At 35.6% G+C, this 22,832-nt stretch overlaps 1 protein-coding gene and 2 pseudogenes across 1 annotated transcript in view; 2 read left to right on the top strand and 1 right to left on the bottom strand.

Moving 5' to 3' along the window:
* The window catches only part of LOC125867017 (suppressor of mec-8 and unc-52 protein homolog 2), a 460,057-nt gene that overhangs the window by 115,630 nt on the left and 321,595 nt on the right, over nt 1-22,832 (bottom strand). The gene's annotated exons all lie outside the window — the stretch shown is intronic.
* On the top strand, nt 5,840-13,784 carry LOC125868798 (benzaldehyde dehydrogenase, mitochondrial-like; annotated as a pseudogene).
* LOC125868797 (uncharacterized) overlaps nt 20,870-22,832 on the top strand; it is a 7,507-nt pseudogene continuing 5,544 nt past the window's right edge.

Below are 22,832 nucleotides of genomic sequence, written 5' to 3'. Positions count from 1 at the left end.
AAATCTGAATTTTTTGAGATCTTTCTAAAATTCCAAAAAATGGTGGAAAAACAATTTTCTAAAGAGATTAAATTTTTTCAGTGTGATGGAGGTGGTGAGTTTATCCAAACAGACTTCATCAATCATGTAACATCCGACAAATTGAAATAACTATGAAGAGGCTTAAAATTGGAATTTTATTATTTTTGGAAAGAATTAAAAATTCTGGAAATTTGGTTAAGTATGGGAAAAAGTGAGTTTTTGGCCAACTTTGAGCAGTCATAACTCCTAGATCAGGATGATTTAGGAGTAGTTCCAGTTATGTTTGGAAATCCCTTGGAATGATCTTTCCAACGCCGTCGAGTTTTCTCGATTCCGAGTTCGTATGAGTGAGTTATGCCCTTTGGAAGTTGGGCAGTTGGCAGGGAAATCCGTCCGGAAATTTTAAGGGCATTTTGGTCTTTTCCCTTGCCATTTCTTTTGGGGTTATATTGTTGTGTTAGACTGATTTTTGGATCATTTTTTCCCATTTTAAAAGAGTGAGAGTAAGAGTGAGAGTTAGGGCTTGGGAGATAAGAGAGAAAGAAGAGGAGAAGAAGAGGAGAAAGGGAAGATCAAGCAAGGAGATCATCATGGATTTCGTCGGGGGTGATCCCTATTAAGGTATGTGAGCTCTTAGTGTTGGGTTGATCCTTTCCCCCACACACCAAACTCATTTTTATTATTGAGAAAAGATGGGATATGTATTTGTTGAAGTTGTTGGGTTGTGTTGTTGGTGTTGTTGATTGTGTTGTTGAAGTCCCTTGTTGATTTGGGCATGTTTCCGGTTGTGTTTGGGTTAAATCTCTTGTATGTTGAGGGATTTTATGATCCTTAGTGTTTGGAGTTGAAACCCTTGAAGTTAGGGTGGTTTAGAGTTGGAAAAAGAGGGAGAAAGTTGAGTTTTCTGGGGAAAGGAGTGGCGCGTTGCGCCTGCCAGCGCGCCCCAAATGAGCTTCTGAGCTTTCCCCCTTGGGGCGCCGCGCCTAGCAGGTCCTTTCTGAGCTTCAAGGGCTGGCTCTCCGCGCCTTGCAGAGCGCCAAGAACGCCATGTTCCCCCATTCTTTTCATACTTTCTCATGCATGTTCCTTGGTATTGTACCTATGTTTTATAGTTGTTTCCAACACTCCAAGGTACGTCTAAACGTCAAGAACTCGTCCATAACATGTGATCAAACACCTTGAATTCATAATTCCAATTCAAGGAAAGTTAGTTTCCAAGTCAAGTGAAGTTAGAAGTTAAGCTTAGAAGTTAAGTAAGTCAAAGCAAGTCTTTAAGGTTTTCCAAGAGTTTTCATTGAACGTTTTAGCTTCTTTTTAAGGCTCAAGTTCCAAGTTAAGTATAGAGTTCCAAGTAGAGTATAGAGTTTCAAGCTAAGTAAAGAGTCTCAAGTTTCAAGTCAAGTAAAGAGTATCTAGTTTCAAGTTAAGTCAAGAGTTTTCAGTTAAGTCAAGAGTTTCGAGATAAGTCAAGAGTCAAGTGCATTCTCAAAAGTTATTAGGGAACTAAGTATTTACCAAAGAAGTTTATAAATGTTTTCACATTTAAGATGAGAGGAAACTGAGATTTCCAAAAGAGTTTTGAGAAGTTGAGTACTATCTCTTTTTGAGAAAAGATGAGTTTTTGCGAAAGAGTTTCTAAAACATGATTAGTATGACAAATCGAGTATGTCATCAATGTTTAAATAGTATGGTCTCTAGATATACCATCAATGTTTAAGCAGTATGAATATCCCGAGTCATCAAAGATCATATTAAAATATGGTTTTGAGATAGTCTTTTTAGAAAGAGTTTTTCAAGAGCCTTTGGGCTAAGTTTTAAGTAACTATCTCAACTAAAGAAAGATGTGTTTAAAACACTTATGAGCTTAAGTATTTTGGGAGTAGTCTTGAGCATCGAATTGGGGACACGAGTTCATATTAACTCAACTCTCCATAAGAACCATGTAGCCAAACATGGGATTTCTCGGATCATACTTTTTAGATGATCACGAAAGTTAAGCTAGTGGATCCACTAAGCAATAGCGTTCTATGTGACGGCAAAGTATAGGACAGTTCTGGCAGCGTGGACAAGACGCTGTGTCACCACTTAGATTCATAGTGGTGGTTGTCGGTTAGAGAAACTTCTACAGTAGAAATTGCATGGTTCCTCGAGGGGTTTTGCTTACTATGAATGGGGGTATGGGACTTCATTCATGCATTGCACAAGTAGACTTTGAGAGGAAGCATGGTATTTTCATGATATTATAAATATGATTTTTACGTCATGTTTTAAATAGTTTTACAAGCTTTATATATATTGCATGTGTCTTATTGCTCTATATTGAGTTCAGTTACTCATGAGTTGAACAGAGCCAATGTAAGTTATCTTTTGTGCCCCTTTCAAGCTTAAGTTTTTGTTTAGCGGTCCAGATCGCATACTCGTACATTCCATGTACTGATGTCAGTTGGCCTGCATCTTATTATGATGCAGACGCATGTACCTAGGATCAGCATCCAGCACGCCGTTGATCCAGTTGAGCACTCCAGAGTCAGTGGTGAGCCTCCTTGCTTTCCGGAGGACTCGGTTGTTCTGTTCTTTTAGTTTTGTTTTAGTAGGATGTTGCGGGGTTTGTCCCAACATCCATCTCAGTATTTTAGAGGCTTCATAGACAGTCAGTTAGTTTGAATCTCTTTTTTGTGTATATGTATAAATATTTTATTTTGAGACTCGAGTTGCCTTTTTGGCTAGATTTGTATCATTTAAGTTGTCTTATGACCTTTCATTGTATTGAGTTATTCGGTTGAGTTAGGTTTCCGCTGAGTTAAGAAAGCCAGGCCAAGGGTTCGCTTGGGGCCAACAATGGTCTCCGAGTGTCGGTCCCGCCCAGGGTGTTGGCTCGAGTGACAAATCATTTGGAAAATTGTGGCAGTGTGAGATATATTTCATGTCCTACCACAACTGAACAAAATAGGGGTAGTAGAGAGAAAACATAGACATATTATGGAGACTGACTTAACTCTACTACTTCATGCTAATCTACCTTTGTTTCTATGGGTTGAGGCTTTCCTCACTGCAGTATTTCTAATCAATAGACTACCTTCCTCAATCCTAAAGATGGCGACTCCATTTGTTAAGTTGTATGGGGAACAACCTGATTACAACAGCCCAAAAGTGTTTGGGTGTAGATGTTTTCCGTATATTAAGGGTAGCCACAAGTTCAGTCCAAAGAATTACCCTTGTGTGTTAATAGGATACAACAACTTACACAAAGGATATAGATGCTATCATCCCTCTACAAGGAGTTTACATATCCAGACATGTTGTGTTTGATGAAAACACATTACCCTATGTGTCTCCAAAACAATCTCAGACTAACGTTGATGTCTCATCTCACCTTGCTACCTTTGTTGAATCTTTCTCTAAACTGCAGGCACATGATAATTCTGATTCAGGGGAAGTAAAGGTTGCTAGTCTACACGTTAATGGTGATAATGTTACTACAACTCATACACTTCTTGATGATGAGAATACCATTGACCTCTCCGGCGCAGGATGATGTGGAACAGGTTGAATGTGATGATCCATACAATAGTATTGAAACTCCAGCTGTAGAATTTGGATCTACTAGTGGCAGTGAGGAACATGTTGCACTTACCGGTCCAGTCAATGAGCATTATCAAACAACTACTTTAGTTGATGTTCTTGTTGACCATTAATATGACAATACTACACTTTAGTCAACTACTTTGGTTGATGTACCAGTTGAGGTACTTCCTGCACCACAAGGGCATCATATGATCACTAGACACAAGGGGAAAAAACACCACTTGTCACTTGTTGCTTGCAACAACAAAGACATTCTGAGGGAACCAAGCACTACTAAGGAAGCACTTAAGTCACCTCATTGGCTTGCATCAATACGTAAGGAAATCAATGCTTTACACACTAACAAGACATGGATATTGGTGCCCAAATCTCCTGGTATAAACTTGGTTGGCTCAAAATGGGTATTCAAGACCAAATTAAAAGCTGATGGAACAATAGATAGATACAAGGCAAGACTTGTAGCCAGGGGATTCTCTCAGCTTAAAGGCATAGACTTTGAAGAAACTTTTAGCCCTGTGGTTAAAGCCACAACTATTAGAGTAGTTCTATCCATTGCCATCAGCTCAAGGTGGGAAGTTAGACAACTCAATGTCAAAAATGCCTTTCTTCATGGGTTCTTACAAGAAGAGGTGTACATGAGTCAACCTCCTTGATTTATTGATCCCAAGTATCCTTAACATGTGTGTCTACTTAAAAAGGCATTGTATGGTCTTAAACAAACACTAAGAGCCTGGTTTGATAGGTTTAACATGTATCTCTTACACCTTGGCTTTATCTGTAGTAATGTAAATTCTTCATTATTTACAATGCAAGGTCACAAAGGCACCATATCTCTCTTGTTATATGTGAATGATATTATTATCAGAGGTAGAAATCCATCGTATGTCTCAGAGTTAGTTCGATAACTTGGGAAAGAATTTGCAATGAAAGATCTTGGTCCTTTACACTTCTTTCTAAGAGAAGAGGTTAAGTATTTTGCTGGGGGTATACACTTAAGTCAGAGTAAGTATACTGCTGAGCTGTTGGACAAAACTGAAATAACTTTGGCAAAGGCTGCAACCACTCATTTGGCTAAAAAACATGGTCTACATGAAGCTGTGAGAAGCTTGGTTGATGCATCTTTTTATAGAATGATAGTAGGAAGTCTTTAATACTTGACACTCATAAGACCGGATATTACTCATGCAGTGAATTTAGCAAGCCAATTTATGCAAAGTCCTAACACTGAACATCTTCAAGGGGTGAAATAGATTCTCAGGTACATCAAATGTACTCTACACTTTGGACTCAGACTTATTTCACAATCACCATGTGTGTTGTATGGACACTCAGATGCTGATTGGGGAGGTTGCACCACTACTAGGAGATCAACTACAGGCTATAACATTTACCTAGGTGCAAACTGTAGTTCATAGACTTCCAAGAAATAGTCCACAGTTGCCCGATCGAGTGCTGAAGCTGAGTATAGAGCACTAGCCTCCACTGCAGCAGAGATGACATTGATCATGTATTTACTTCATGACCTTGGGGTGTTTCTTCTATCTGTACCTACATTGTATTATGATAACATGAGTGTCTTGTATATGACCGTTAATCCAGTTATGCATGCTAGAACCAAACATGTTGAAATAGATTATCATTTTGTTCGTGAGAAGGTGGCCAGAGGACAATTTCTTACTCAGTTTGTAAGGTCTAAGGATCAACTAACTGATATTCATACAAAGGCATTAACCAAACAGGTTTTGGCTGAGTTTCGTAGCAAGCTAGGAGTTACAGTCCCTCCACTCACTAGCTTGAGGGGAAGTGTTGAAGGAAGCTGATGGAACATGTCAAAGGAACAGGTTCGACGAAGCTGACTGACGAGTTAGAGTTAGAGTTACACTAGGACTAGACTACTAAATCCTAATTTATGTATAAGTCTATATTATGTACAACTAAAGCTAATGTAGTCGACTGGGATAAGGCGTAAATAATATATTTATGTTGTAGTAGGATTCCTAGTGTAACTAGTATAGGACTTTTCTCCTATATAAGGAGTATGTAACTCAACCATTCAATTATCAATATAATCCTTGATTTCTCCATACTTAGGGTGAGATTTCTACATTTAATACTTTTAAAACCCTTAAAATACATTAATAAACCAATAATAACCGTCTATTAACTAAAAAAGAATTTACCACTTTGCCCCTCCACTTGGCCGAATTTAACAGCAACACAGTGACCATTCACGACCATCAACCGCCAACAACTTGCTTTTACTGGATCAACAGAGACCGGGAAAACCATACTTGAATTGGCTGCTAAGAACAATCTTAAGCCTGTGACATTGGAACTCGGAGGGAAATCCCCTTTTATTGTTTGTGAGGATTTTGATATTGATACGACTGTTGAACAAGCTCACTTTGCTCTCTTTTTTAATCATGTACTATTTCCTATCTATACTTCTGCATTGGTTGTTGGTTAGGTTCATGTTAAATACTAACACCTATGACATAAATTTTAAAGCGTCAATGTTGTTGTGTTGGCTCTTGGTCACGAGAAAGTCTATGATGAATTTCTGGAGAAGGCAAAGATACGCACCTTGAAACGAGTAGTTGGTGATCCGTTTAAATCAGGCACTGAGCAGGGTCCTCAGGTATTGATGATCTCCTAACTAATCCTCTTTCTTATCTAAAATGTTGGAAACCAATGTATTAAACCTGTATGACGAAAAACAAAAGCATATCTCATTCCTTTTAAGTCTTTTCTTAAGGTAACAATACTAAACCTGAGAGTTTCCTATCGTAACAAATTGATTCAAAATAGTTTGAGAAGATCATGAAGTACATTAGATTTGGTGTTGATAGTGGAGCTACTCTTGAAACTGGCGGCGAGCAATTTGGTAAAAATGTCACGACCCGAGTCTACACCCTGGAAGTAACACGACGTATGAGACTCCGAAAAGTCTCATACAAGCCCTTAGCATATCTTGAACAAGAGATAGTAGGAAAATACGGGAATAATTTAAAACTTTTCTTTACAATCGAAGTCATTTTTTTCATAAAAGAAAGCGGAAGACTTTACTACACTTTTGTCTCAAACCATCTAACTTGACTTGAATAATAACTTGACTTGAATAAAAGAACTCTTGGGATGCAACCCATACAAATTCTAAAACATAAAAGTAAATGACATAAGAAAGGTAATAGGTTCGTCCTCGAAGCTATGAGGACTCACCAAGTCTTCAATCTTTATTAGCTCCTTAGAAACCTATTTCCAAGTAGAACTCAATCTCCAAACCCTACATTTGATTAGAATGTAGACAATATGTGTTAGTACAAAATGTACCAAGTATGAAAGCTAGCATAACAACATAAGAGCATCTCAAAATGGGTAGTCAACATAAGACATAAACGTAAGAGACAATAACATAATAATAAGCATAATCATCATATCATAATCTCCAACATAAGCATCGTATATCACAAGTCATCATAAGACATATTAATGAGCATAGGAGATACATTATATTCATAGCATAGTATTTTCTTAGATATACATGGTTACATAATTCAACCTAAAGTCTTTCGTACTTCAAGAGAACTACTTCACAAGCCACCTCCAAGTATACATGTGTAAGGACAAGGATATCATCCCATACTACCATCCAAGCCATGTACCTCTCTTTGGTCGTTCTTGGGCATAGTCCCCGTTCATCGTCAAGACCTAGGTTTTCATGTCATGGATAAGTCTTAGGCTTTCGTAAGTAGCTTCAAGTTGTACCATGTAAGACTAGAATCCCATATTACTACCCACACAAAGTACTCCTTTAGGCCCTTCAAACTAGTCACCTAAGGATCTTGTCATAATACTCAAACTTCTCATGACTAAAGGAAAACTCTCACCTTAAGTCCATACTATCAAGGAAGGCAACTATAGCACAACCCTATCTCAACTTCTAAGAAACACTTTCTTGGTTAACCCTAAGCCACACTTATGTAAGGCATGATTGGCATCCCATACTACCAATCACACTAAGTATAACCTTTGGGTTCTCATGCTCTTACTTCTTGGTTGGAAACTAGTCCCTCTCTTTGAGCCGTAGACACATCTTAGTCCCTTACTAGGTTGAACCCTATGAGATACTACTTTAAGCAAGTCTAGGTTCCTTATTAAAAATAGACCCTATGAGATACTACTTTAAGCATGTCTAAGTCCATTTATACTCGTGAACACTATGAAGTACATCTTTAAGTAAATCTTAGTCCATCTATACTCATGAGCACTATGAAGTACATTTTAGTAAATCTTAGTTCATCTATGCTTTGGAACACTATGAGATACTTCTTTAAGCATGTCTTAGTTCAAAGGATATGGAGATTGCTACTAGAATCCTTGACTCAACTATGTGAAGGGTTCCATCTCATGAGACCTAGCTTTGGGAAAACCCACATTCTACTATGTAAGAGTTACCCCTTTTCTTGGATATTCCTCACATCAACTAGGTGTGGTTCTCCTTTCAACTAGGCGCCCGAACCCTATCTTGTGTGACCCTCTATTCTCATTGACAATATCCACTTAGGGCAAAGCTTACACCCAGGATTTACACTATTAAGCCTTTCTTAATACTCATATCTCATGGAAGGATGTCCTTGACAACAATCCTTGTTCAAGTGATCTCATCACTTTACACATTCAAGCCTTCATAAGGTAGGTTAGGTGATTATAGAACTTTCACCATAATTCAACCTATTAGACTTATAATCTCTTTTAGACCTTACTTTCAAAGCCTTAGCATCAATAGTTAATCGCCTTAGCTTCCCTCTAAAGCCCTACTATTATGATCACAAACCTTACTCTCAAGGTTTCTTTCTTAATATTTTATTTATACCTAGGTTTTCAAGGTATTCTATTCATGTTCTTCATAAGTAGGTGATTCTAGTCATATTTGATCATAAAGGTTCAATTTCATCTTTACAAGTCAAGATCCTCCACATTCATTCAAGTCTAGTTCTATTCATGATTATATGACCCTAACTTTGATCAATTACTATACATGACATTGATTTAGGAAGATTACCTTTGAACCTTCATATTCTCCTCTAATGGCATAAACCCACAAACAACACATTCATTAATTGAAACTAGGGTTTACCATATAAATCACATGAAATTATCAATACATCATGATTCAATACTAAAACCATCATAATTGAGTACTATCCAACTCATTAGAATCATATTCAAACGCTACCCACAATGTAGAAGCAAACCTTAGCTAGAATTGGGTTTTTGACTTCGCAATAGAGGGGAAACTAGGGAGCTCTATGGGTGGAAGAACCAATAGATGATTAAGCTTCACATGCCTCTTATCAAAGCCCTAAACAAAGCTTGAATCCATGGACAAAATCGCCCTAAGTTGCTGCCCCAACTTCCTCTCCTCTTCACTTCTACAGAGAGAATTTCTTAAGTGGGTTCTTAGATGAATTAGTTCTAATGATTAGTTTAGGGGCCTTTTAGACTTATATAGGTGGCTAAATAACCTATTAACCGACCTACATTAACCCCTAATTAATAACTAAACTAACCCTCAATCCCCTAACTAAAAACTAAATTGTTAAAACCTGGCAGCATTCACGAGACCCCCACCCACGAACCGTGGGTGGGTTCACGGGGAATCATCTTGATTCGTGGTTGGAGTCTGTAGCTCAGAAGTTGCAGACCAACTTAGGCCTTGACCCATGACCCCAACCCACTGGGCGTGGGTCCAACCACGGCCAGTGGATGGCCATGTGTGGTTCCTATTTTTTGACAGCTTTTATGGACTATTTTGGGGTCCTCCTCAAGGACCCCTTGGGTGGTCCTTGGGGAGTCGTACCCGGACGTTAAACCCCTAAACATGTTGTTTTATTAAAAAGGAGAAAACAACGTTTTAGAGTCACCACTTAATTTTTAAAAGGAAATTAAGAAAACTGATTTTTTCAAAAGATTCAAATAGAAATCAATTGAAAATATTTAAAGGGGTTCGGGATTCTTATTAGCATTTCGAGAAGGGTTTGAAAGCACCAGAAATGTCCGTTAACACACGGTTATCCAATAATTAATTATATTTGGCTAAATTATTTAGAGAATAGGCATGCTTGGATAAATAGAGGAAGTAAACATTTTTTTTTTTGAACTCATTTTTATGGGAGGGGAAATAAGGTTATTGCTTAAGTAGAAAAATACCAAAAATACTAAAAAAAAATTAAATTCAAGTAAAATAAAGATACACTTGTTTGATTTAAAAAGACATGGTTGATTCTTCTTTGGGGAATTGAGTTGGTGAAAAATCTTAAAATTAATTGAACAAATAAGACACCATAACAAATAGGTAAGCAATAAAGAGAAGAAATGTTTGGGCCCAAGTCTGGTTCTGTCCGCTTGGGTCAGTACTTGGGCCTTCAATTTTGGATCCAAAGGCCCAATACTTAGTACATGTCCTAGACTAATCTTGAAATTGATTTCTTTGGGTCTTAGGCCCATCTTCCACTAGTCCTAAGAACTAACAAGTGATAATAATAAGGAAAAATTACTTAAATACACAACACTTNTAACAAGTGATAATAATAATTGCAAATGAAGAGCTTAGGCCCAAAAGTAACAAAATACAAAGCTGAAAATTTAGGGATGCAATATATAGCGTATACGACTGATGTATATCGTTGTATGTTGTGTGTATCCAACACTTTGATTCGCTACGAGCACCTGTACGTCAATGTCAAGGACCTGATCTTTGATTTTTCATGCTGGCCGACTCGAAAAAGGATTTTTGGGGGGCTTCGTGGCCCCCTTTGAAATGCAAAGATAGAGTCCGTGAAGACTTGGGCAAATTCACGTGCAAAAGAAATGGACGTAAGTAAGTTAATAAAAGTTCAAAATTATAAATAAAAAAGGACAATGCTGTAAAATACTGCGCAATATAATATACCACTGTTAATATCAAAGTTGCTATCTTATAATTCATCTATTCCGAATGATATTAAATGAAACATTCTAATCTCACATAACCAAATGAATTTGAAGCTACCCCAACCTAGTCACTTTAACAATGAATATAATTTTATATCAATGAACCAATGCTACTACAACATATTAGGAAAGACCACCAAATCAGGCCAAAAGGAAATGAAATAAACAAACCCCCTGGAGACGGTAACTAACAACATTGATGGCAAAATGCACTTCAAACAAGCTTAATTTAGATAGGGAAAACAGTGGGGGCATATCATCATACAAATTCAACCAGGAGAAGAAAAAAAAGATGGAAACATGCTAGACATATGCTTAAAAATTAACCATGCTTACATGGGCTTAATGTAAGAAAATAAAGCTCCAAATGAACAGCAAGGCAGGACTTGATTCAGGTGACAAAATTAGAAGCTAAACTAGACTAAACGAATACCAAATAAATTCAGAATAGAGTGGTACGAATCAAATCAGAATAGGCAGGTAGACGAGTAGAAACTAAGGTAAACACGAGACTTAAAAAATTCATGAGCTTTAAACAAACTAGAACTTGAAATTTAAACTTATATCTCAACAATTCGCAACCAGATTTTAGCCAATGAAGAGAAAAATAATTATGATGCTACAGTAAATAGGGGGTTAAATTAAATGGACATGAGGGAATTTCAGATTAAGCCAACAAGAGAGGAAATCAGCATACATCTCAAGTCATTCAAACAAGCAACAACATTATGAGCTCAATTAGATAGGTTGAACATCAAAACTTGAACATAAGACTACATCTAATGAGTATTCCAGAATGAATCCAGCAGTCCAGCACCAAAAATCATAATCTAAGAAATCAGAAATTATACTAGAGTCAAGATACCACAAGTTTGAAACAACTAACATGAGGCTATCTTATCAACAACAGAGTTTAAAACAAACCGCTAAAGCGATAACAATTCATTTAGAACAGAATAAACAATAGAAAGTTGATTTATACTAAACTATACTAAAGATTTGTGATTGGAGTAAAATTTAAACATACAAAAACCTAAGAATAACTCTGAAACTCAGAAGCTAAAGAAACGAGAGATAGGCTAAATGCACATAAGAAAACAAAAATGAAAATCACTGAAATATGCATTTCTTATCATATGAAAAATAGAACTGTAGCAAAAGAGAAGAAGGGAAGGAAAGTTACCTTATTTGTGGCAGCGAACTGAGACAAAACGAGCTAAAGAGCTTTCCACGACCACAAATAGACTACAACAGACTCGCAAGAGGTAAAACCGAGGAAGTATGGCTCCAAATACTCCCAATCTCGCAACCTATCTCAAAACTCCTTGTGTATATCCATTTTATTTCCTTATCATCTAGCTCTAATATAAGTTGTCTATACTTCGTAAATTTCGACTCCTTTCTTATATTTTTTTCTCACTATTCTCCCCTACGTTGTAAAATATTTTGCCCGCCCCCTTAATGAATAATAAATTGGCTTTTATAGAGGAGAAAAGAGCTGAAATAGGGGGAAAACGAGTGAGGAATTTTGGGTGAATTCAAAATTAGAAATTCGAATTCCTTTTAGGATAAAGTTGAAAGTTGTAATTGTACTAATTTCTAATGAAAAAAAAAGAGAGAGTCGTCTGATTCCTGGGTGAAGGACGAAGACTCAAGGAGATGGGGACACCTGGATTATTCTTGTACGGAGAGGATAAGGGAGAGAGGGAGACAGGCGCGCTTGCTGGACTCGGGTCACTGGATTTCATGATGGCTTTGGGTCGCGATTTGCTGTAAGAAGACGAAAATGTACAGGGGGTGGGTCGGTTTGGTATTGTTGTACGCTGTTGCTGTAACATATGTATTGCTAGAATGGTGGGCTGCTGGTATTGTATTAGTGTTGGGCCTGGGTTATTTTGGAATTGTTGTGTAGTAATGTGGGCTGGGAATGGAGTCAGCTAATCTGACTTGGGATGTTAGAAAAATGGCCCAAATTATTTTACAAAGGATTGAATGGAGGTAAAAGAATGGCCGAAATTGCAATTACACAATAGCCATATGAATTTCAATTGTAGCCAAATTGATCAAATTTAGTAAACCCGGCTAATAATTAAATAAGATAAATTAATATGATTAATTAGTTAGCTTCTAAATCTTAATTAAATAACCTAATTAACTTAATTATAAACTAATAACTCAAAAATATAAGTATTAATTAACTAAACCAATTAACCAACTATTTAAGTAAAACTAAAATCTTTTTTGAGGCAATTTTCGAATATTCATAAAATATACTAATTATACACATAATTATGTAAAACATATATATTATCTAAAAATTATAAAAAGATAAAATTGATTAAAAATAACTTGAAAAAAAATATTTTGAACTTTATAAAAACTAATTATTTCAAATCGTTTGGAATTTAAGAAGCTCGGTGATTAATATATATTGTGGAGGTCCAAAATTGGGTGTCAACACATGTCATTCTAAGAACGTAAATCGTTTCTATGAGTTTTAACCCTCATACGACACTCCAAAACTCCACTACAAGACTCTAGAACTCACTAGTTCAACTTACTAGTTTCTGGGGTGTTACAAAAAAGGGCAACTATATTAATCCCACTGTCTTATCTAATGTTAAGGTATATACATTTTCACTTTAATAGGCGTGATTTTTAGCATCAACGTCCATAAATTGTCATAACTAACAAATTGTACAATTGTCAAGATGATATGCTAATTGCACAAGATGAGATTTTTGGTCCAGTACAGTCCATCTTAAAATTTAAGTATGTGAGAACGATCAAATATATATGTTGACAGTACGTGGAACTTTATTATCGACTTTTATTTATGGTATGTGTTTGTTCATTACAGGGATCTTGATGAAGTGGTACGGAGAGATAATAGTTCTCAGTATGGTCTAGCTGCTGGAGTATTTTCACAGAACATTGACACTGCAAACACCTTGGCACGAGCCTTGAGAGTTGGGATGGTATGGATTAATTGCTTTGATACATTTAATGCTACAATTCCTTTTGGTGGCTATAAGATGAGTGGTCAGGGAAGAGAAAAGGGAGAATATGGTCTCAAGAATTACTTGCAAGTGAAGTCAGTTGTGACGCCATTGAAGAATCCAGCATGGTTATAAACATAATCCTCTTAAGCAATTTTTACAAATAAAACTAAACCATCATGATATCAAATTACTCTAGTTTATGATGTTGATGACGATAAATGTTGGATTTCTTTCAAAACTTCTATATACAAACTGCATTTGATGTCAATAGGCAACTAATTTTATTTAAGTCGTTGTCAACGCCATTTCTCCTTGCGTATATGTTTTATCTATCCCGATGAAGATCTAAAGTGTAAAAGCAAATCTTATTGAAATTATGTGAGAACAAAAAGTTGGGCATTATTTCAGATCAAAAGACAGTTTTGACAAATTGTATGTAAAATAGTTTATTGCAACATAACACTTGAACAAAAGAAAATCCAAACAATTCAAACCATTAAACTAGATACAACTGAAAACTCTTGAACAAAAGAAAATCCAAACTGCAATCAAATAACACCTGAACAAAAACAAATTAAGAGTTAGAATAGAATAATCTTAACTAAAAAAATAGTGATATGAAAAACATTAGATATAAAAAACTTACCACATTGCAACACTAGAGTAAGAAAGATTAATGCAAGAATGTGGCTGAGTACCGTCGCACCAAACAACATTTTTTCAACTCTGTNTTGTGACGCCATTGAAGAATACAGCATGGTTATAAACATAATCCTCTTAAGCAATTTTTACAAATAAAACTAAACCATCATGATATCAAATTACTCTAGTTTATGATGTTGATGACGATAAATGTTGGATTTCTTTCAAAACTTCTATATACAAACTGCATTTGATGTCAATAGGCAACTAATTTTATTTAAGTCGTTGTCAACGCCATTTCTCCTTGCGTATATGTTTTATCTATCCCGATGAAGATCTAAAGTGTAAAAGCAAATCTTATTGAAATTATGTGAGAACAAAAAGTTGGGCATTATTTCAGATCAAAAGACAGTTTTGACAAATTGTATGTAAAATAGTTTATTGCAACATAACACTTGAACAAAAGAAAATCCAAACAATTCAAACCATTAAACTAGATACAACTGAAAACTCTTGAACAAAAGAAAATCCAAACTGCAATCAAATAACACCTGAACAAAAACAAATTAAGAGTTAGAATAGAATAATCTTAACTAAAAAAATAGTGATATGAAAAACATTAGATATAAAAAACTTACCACATTGCAACACTAGAGTAAGAAAGATTAATGCAAGAATGTGGCTGAGTACCGTCGCACCAAACAACATTTTTTCAACTCTGTCGTTTTTTGGAACAAAAATATCTGCACCATGTGTATCAACAATGTCCTCTATCCGTTGGAAAAATTGAGTCCTCCTTATACTCCCCTCCAAAATCAAATTCTCAACCCCATCTACGGCATCGGCATTTGCTTGTTCCAATTCCCTTAAAACTATAGCCTCACTAACTAAATGCCCATAAGTCCTCAAGTGAGAAGCATTCAACCTTTTCAAACTAGAGAGTTTTGTTGTTACCAATTTCTTAACACGACATAAGTTTAAAATAGAAGCCATAAGTGTCAATACTAATATTTTTACTCCCTCGCTGCAAGTTAGTTTCCTCTGAGTAAAATAAGAAGCAGCCCCACCAACCAAAAACAGGTTCAAACTGTCATATACCGACTTGGATAGATCCTCCATTCTTTTGTCCAAATCAATCAACGTCTTTTGCAATGTTGAAATCCTGCTCTCCACAGAATACAACTTAGTAACAAGTCCTTCTGAGACAAAAGGGTTAGCTGCTTGTGGTATATCCGGAGAGAATTGAGGAGTGGAAAGGTGTGAAGTGACGCTAAAAGCAATTTCTTCATCTGAAATTTCCATTTTCTGAATTGAAATCAAATCCAAAATTAAAATTACTCTTAGTGATCCATTCGTGAGGAGAACTAATCAAAGCAAACAAAGGAGACATATATATATTTCTCTAAGACCCAATAGAAAAAAGAAGAAAGCAAAGAAAACTAACTTAATTTAAACACAACACATTATAAAATCTTTCAACGTTCTAAGCAACAAGTGTCATGTTAAGAAATAACCGATTAGTTTCTTTTTATTTCCTGTTAGTTTCTTTAATTTTTTGGTTCTACTGTAGAAGTAGCTATTTGATTTTAAAGTACAAAATCCTTTGCAAGCTGAAGTACTTTACACCGAAAAAAATGCATTTCTCATTATCTGTAACTGTAGAACTCAAAAGTAAAGAACTGCTAGAAGGTTGAAAGCATCTAGTCTCCTAGAAAAACATATTTTCCAAACCTTTAGAGTATTAATTATTGTACATCAAATGCGGATTTGTTTGAAGCCAAAGATGTATTTCAAGAAACAACTCAGTTGACATTGCTTGTCTATTATAAGTTGGTTGGATTGATATAAAGGAGTGAAGTGAAAGCTAAGTGTTATATGAGCATTTCCTCTTTCTTTAATTCATTCAGAACCGATTAATTCTTCCATCTAGGTGTGTTTCTGTTAGGGATGCATTGGAAGTCATTAATTTAAGTATTTAATTATATTTTTAGTTGCTTTATTTATTATTCTAGAATAGGTTTTATGTTTTAGAGTTTCATAAGAATTAGGTTAAGTTATAGTTATTAGTTTAGAATAGGATTGAGGTCTCCTACTTCCATAAGTATTAGACTTCCTATTGATGTAATAATACTCCTATTTAACAGGGCTTTGGATGAATAAATCGGGAAGTCATTTTTCAGCAAAAAGAAGGAGATTAGAGTTCTCTCTTCCATTGAACTCTAAGGTTTCAGTCTCCCTTTGAAGAGCTGAAGAGATCAAAGATTTCTCTTTTAATGAACTTAAGTTTTCAGTCTCCCTTTGAAGAGCTGATTTATATATCGCCCTATTAATCGATCCTTCACTAAATATTCATAACAATTTGGTATCAGAGCCTAACACAATGGGCAATGAGATCAGTTCTCGATTACAAGGAGAACATACCATTACAGAAACCCTAATGCACTCTAAAATTGCAGCAATGGAACAACGCCTCATCGAAATAATTGTCCAACCCATCCAAGAACAATTGTCTAGATTGGGAATTGACTTCACAAAATTAGCAACCCACAAACCTAAGTCAAATAGTGCACAAACAACTAGCAGATCAATAATTCCTGCTAAGAAAGGCAATACACCACCTACTTGTAAAGGTACCAACAACCCATTACTTCGGGCACATCGTTGTGAATATTTTTTTTAAAATAAATCAGCATACAACAAAATCAAAAAATATTGGTGTGGCTGGATTTCACATGTTCGGACTAGCACCATTATGGTATTATCAACTTAAACGAGCGAAAGACTCAATGAGTTGGAAATAATATCAACGATTTGGACCTCATGAAAGTAGCAACCTGATGGGCAAATTAGTCATGTTTCAGCAAACTGATAAAGTGGAAATTTATCAATGTCAACTCCAAGCTAGGGCTGGAATTGAATAAGTTGATATTGATCCAGATTTTTTGGATGATTGCCCCAAAAGTTGAGCTTGAGGACAAGATCTTTCAACGTGGGGGGAGTAATGTTAGGGATGCGTTGGAAGTCATTAGTTTAAGTATTTAATTATATTTTTAGTTGCTTTATTTATTATTCTAGAATATGTTTTATGTTTCAGAGTTTCATAAGGATTAGGTTAAGTTATAGTTATTAGTTTGGAATAGGATTGAGGTCTCCTACTTTCATAAGTATTAGACTTTCTATTGATGTAATAATACTCCTATTTAAAGGGGTTTTGATGAATAAATTGGGAAGTCAATTTTTAGCAAAAAACAAGAGATTAGAGTTCTACTTCCATTGAACTCTAAGGTTTCAGTCTCCCTTTGAAGAGTTGAAGAGATCGAAGTTCTCTCTTTTAATGAACTTTAAGGTTTCAGTCTCCCTTTGAAGAGCCGATTTATATATTGCATGTGAATCGATCCTTCACTAAAGATTCATAACAATTTGAGAGATGAGCCTCACACAATGGGCGATGAGATCAGTTCTCTATTACAAGGAAAACATACCATTACAGAAATCCTAATGCACACTAAAATTGCAGCAATGTAACAACGTCTCATCGAAAAAATTGTCCAGGTAATCCAAGAACAATTGTCTAGATTGGGAATTGACTCCACAAAACCAACAACCCACAAACCCGAGTCAAATAGTGCCTAGACAATTATCAGATCAACAATTCCTGCTACAAAAGGCAATACACCACCTACTTATAACGGCAACAATAACCCATTACTTCGGGCACATCATTGTGAACATTTTTTTCAAAAAAATCAGCTTACAACGAAAGCAAAAAAGATTGATGTGGCTGGATTACACATGTTCGGACTAGCACCATTATGGTATTATCAACTTAAACGATTGAAAGACTCAATGAGTTAGGAAAAATATCAACGATTTGGACTTCTTGAAAGTAGGAACCTAGTGGGCAAATTAGTCATGTTTCAGTAAACTGATAAAGTCGAAATTTATCAATGTCAACTTGAAGCTAGGGCTGGAATTGAATAAGTTAATACTGATCCAGAATTTCCGGATGATTGCCCCAAAAGTTGAGCTTGATGACAAGCTCTTTCAACGTGAGGGGAGTAATGTTAGGGATGCGTTGGAAGTCATTAATTTAAGTATTTAATTATATTTTTAGTTGCTTTATTTATTATTCTAAAATAAGTTTTATGTTTCAGAGTTTCATATGGATTAAGTTAAGTTATAGTTATTAGTTTAGAATATGATTGAGGTCTCCTACTTTCATAAGTATTAGACTTCCTATTGATGTAATAATACTACTATTTAAAGAGGATTTTGATTAATAAATCGGGAAGTCATTTTTCAGCAAAGAGCAGGAGACTAGAGTTCACTCTTCCATTGAACTCTAAGGTCTCAATCTCCCTTTGAAGAGCTGAGGAGATCGAAGTTTTCTCTTTTAATGAACTCTAAGGTTTCAGTCTCTCTTTAAAGAGTTGATTTATATATCACCATGTGAATAGATCTTTCACTAAATATTCATAACAATTTGGGCGATGAGCCTAACACAATGGGCGATTAGATCAGTTCTCGATTACAAGGAGAACATACCATTACAGAAACCCTAATGCACTCTAAAATTGCATCAATGGAACAACGCCTCATCGAAAGAATTGTCCAAGTCATCCAAGAACAATTGTCTAGATTGGAAATTGACTCCACAAAACCAGCAACCCACAAACCTGAGTCAAATAGTGCCTAGACAACTAGCAGATCAACAATTCCTGCTACGAAAGGCAATACACCACTTACTTATAACGGCACCAATAACCCATTACTACAGGCACATCGTTATGAACATTTTTTAAAAAAATAGCTTACAACGAAAGCATAAAAGATTGGTGTGGCTAGATTACACATGTTCGGACTAGCACCATTATGGTATTATCAACTTAAATGAGTGAAAGACTCAATGAGTTAGAAAGAATATCAACGATTTGGACCTCATGAAAGTAGCAACCTAATGGGCAAATTAGTCATGTTTCAGCAAACTGATAAAGTCAAAATTTATCAATGTCAACTTGAAGCTAGGGCTGAAATTGAATAAGTTGATACCGATCCAGATTTTCTGGTTGATTTCCCCGAAAGTTGAGCATGAGGACAAGCTCTATCAACATTAGGGGAGTAATGTTAGGGATGTGTTGGAAGTCATTAATTTAAGTATTTAATTATATTTTTAGTTGCTTTATTTTTTATTCTAGAATAGGTTTTATGTTTCAGCGTTTCATAAGGATTAGGTTAAATCATAGTTATTAGTTTGGAATAGGATTGACGTTTCCTACTTCCATAAGTATTATACTTTCTATTGATGTAATATTACTCCTATTTAAAGGGGCTTTTGATGAATAAATCGATAAGTCATTTTTCAGAAAAAAAAATAGGTGATTAGAGCTCTCTCTTCCACTGAACTCTAAGGTTTCAGTCTCCCTTTAAAGAGCTGAAAAGATCGAAGTTCTCTCTTTTAATAAATTCTAAGGTATCAATCTCCCTTTGAAGAACTGATTTATATATCGCCCTGTGTATCGATCCTTCACTGAAGATTCACAACAATTTGGGCGATGAGCCTAACACAATGGGCAATGAGATCAGTTCTCGATTTCAAGGAGAACATACCATTATAGAAACCCTTATGCACTCTAAAATTGCAGCAATGGAACAACGCCTCATCGAAAGAATTGTCCATTCATCCAAGAACAATTGTCTAGATTGGGAATTGACTCCACAAAACCAGCAATCCACAAACCTGAGTCAAATTGTGCCCAGACAAGTAGCAGATCAACAATTCCTGCTACGAAAGGCAGTACACCACCTACTTATAACGGCAACAATAACCCATTACTTCGGGCATATAGTTGTGAACATTTTTTTCAAAAGAATCAGCATACAACGAAAGCAAAAAAGATTAATGTGGCTGGATTTCACATGTTCGGACTAGCACCATTATAGTATTATCAACTGAAACGAGTTAAAGACTTAATGAGTAGGAAGAATATCAACAATTTGGACCTCATGAAAGTAACAACCCGATGGGCAAATTAATCATGCTTCAATAAACTAATAAAGTCAAAATTTATCAATGTCAACTTCAAGCTAGGGCTGGAATTGAATAAGTTGATACTGATCTAGATTTTCTGGATGATTACTCCGAAAGTATAGCTTGAGGACAAGCTATTTCAACGTGAGGGGAGTAATGTTAGGGATGCGTTGGAAGTCAATAATTTAAGTATTTAATTATATTTTTAGTTGCTTTATTTATTATTCTAGAATATGTTTTATTTTTTAGAGTTTCATAAGGATTAGGTTAAGATATAGTTATTAGTTTGGAATAGGATTGAGGTCTCCTACTTCCAAAAGTATTAGACTTCCTATTGATGTAATATTACTCATATTTAAAGGGGCTTTTGATGAATAAATCGGGAAGTCATTTTTCAGCAAAAAGTAGGAGATTAGAGCTCTTTCTTCCACTGAACTCTAAGGTTTCAGTCTCCTTTTAAAAAGCTGAAGAGATCGAAGTTCTCTCTTTTAATGAACTCTAAGGTTTCGGTCTCCCTTTGAAGAGCTGATTTATATATCGCCCTGTGTTTCGATCCTTCACTGAGATTCATAACAATTTGGGCGATGAGCCTAACACAATGGGCGATGAGATCAGTTCTCGATTTCAAGGAGTACATACCATTACAGAAACCCTTATGCACTCTAAAAATGCAGCAATGGAACAACGCCTCATCGAAAGAATTGTCCAAGTTGTTCAAGAACAATTGTCTAGATTGGGAATTGACTCCACAAAACCAGCAACCCACAAACCTGAGTCAAATAGTGCCCAGACAACGAGCAGATCAACAATTCCTGCTACGAAAGGCAATACACCACCTACTTATAACGGTACCAATAACCCATTACTTCGGGCACATCGTTATGAACATTTTTTTCAAAAAAATCAGCATACAACGAAAGCAAAAAAGATTGATGTGGCTGGATTTCACATGTTCGGACTAGCAGCATTATGGTATTATCAACTTAAACGATTGAAAGACTCAATGAGTTTGGAAGAATATCAACGATTTGGACCTCATGAAAGTAGCAACCTGATGGGCAAATTAGTCATCCTTCAACAAATTAATAAAGTCAAAATTTATCAATGTCAATTTCAAGCTAGGGGTGAAATTGAATAAGTTGATACTGATCTAGATTTTCTAGATGATTACCCCGAAAGTTGAGCTTGAGGACAAGCTATTTTAACGTGAGGGGAGTATTGTTAGGGATGCGTTGGAAGTCATTAATTTAAGTATTTAATTATATTTTTAGTTTTTTTATTTACTATTCTAGAATAAGTTTTATGTTTCAGAGTTTCCTAAGGATTAGGTTAAGTTATAGTTATTAGTTTGGAATAGGATTGAGGTCTCCTACTTCCATAAGTATTAGACTTCTTATTGATGTAATAATACTCCTATTTAAAGGGGATTTTGATGAATAAATCGGGAAGTCATTTTTCAACAAAAAGAAGGAGATTAGAGTTCTCTCTTCCATTGAACTATAAGGTTTCAGTCTCCCATTGAAGAGCTGAAGAGATCGAAGTTCTCTCTTTGAATGAACTCTAAGGTTTCGATTTCCCTTTGAAGAGTTGATTTATATATCACCCTGCGAATCGATCCTTCACTAAAGATTCATAACAATTTGGGTGGTAAGCCTAATACAATGGGCGATGAGATCAGTTCTCTATTACAAGGAGAACATACCATTACAGAAACCCTAATGCACTCTAAAATTACAGCAATGGAACAACGCATCATCGAAATAATTGTCCAAGTCATCCAAGAACAATTATCTAGATTAGGAATTAACTCCACAAAATCAGCAACCCATAAACCTGAGTCAAATAGTGCCCAGACAACTAGCAGATCAACAATTCCTGCTACGAAAGGCAATACACCACCTACTTATAACGGCACTAATAACCCATTACTTCGGGCACATCATTGTTAACATTTTTTTGAAAAGAATCAGCATACCATGAAGGCAAAAAAAGATTGATGTGGCTGGATTTATGGTATTATCAACTTAAACGAGTGAAAGACTCAATGAGTTAGGAAGAATATCAACGATTTGGACCTCTTGAAAGTAGCAATCTGATGGGTAAATTAGTCATGCTTCAGCAAAACTGATAAAGTCAAAATTTATCTATGTCAACTTCAAGATAGGGCTGGAATTGAACAAATTGATACTGATCCAGATTTTCTGGATGATTTCCCCGAAAGTTGAGCTTGAGGACAAGCTCTTTCAACGTGAGGGGAGTAATGTTAGGGATACGTTGGAAGTCATTAATTTAAGTATTTAATTATATTTTTAGTTGCTTATTTATTGTTCTAGAATAAGTTTTATGTTTCAGAGTTTCATAAGGATTAGGTTAAGTTATAGTTATTAGTTTGGAATAGGATTGAGGTCTCCTACTTCCATAAGTATTAGACTTCCTATTGATGTAATATTACTCCTATTTAAAGGGGCTTTTGATGAATAAATCGGGAAGTCATTTTTCAGTAAAAATCAGGAGATTAAAGTTCTCTCTTCCATTGAACTCTAAGGTTTCAGTCTCTCTTT

This window comes from Solanum stenotomum, chromosome 6, assembly GCF_019186545.1.
Source record: "Solanum stenotomum isolate F172 chromosome 6, ASM1918654v1, whole genome shotgun sequence".
Taxonomy (NCBI): domain Eukaryota; kingdom Viridiplantae; phylum Streptophyta; class Magnoliopsida; order Solanales; family Solanaceae; genus Solanum; species Solanum stenotomum.
The sequence above is the reverse complement of the archived record's forward strand: the minus strand, read 5'-3'. Positions and strand labels throughout refer to the sequence as shown.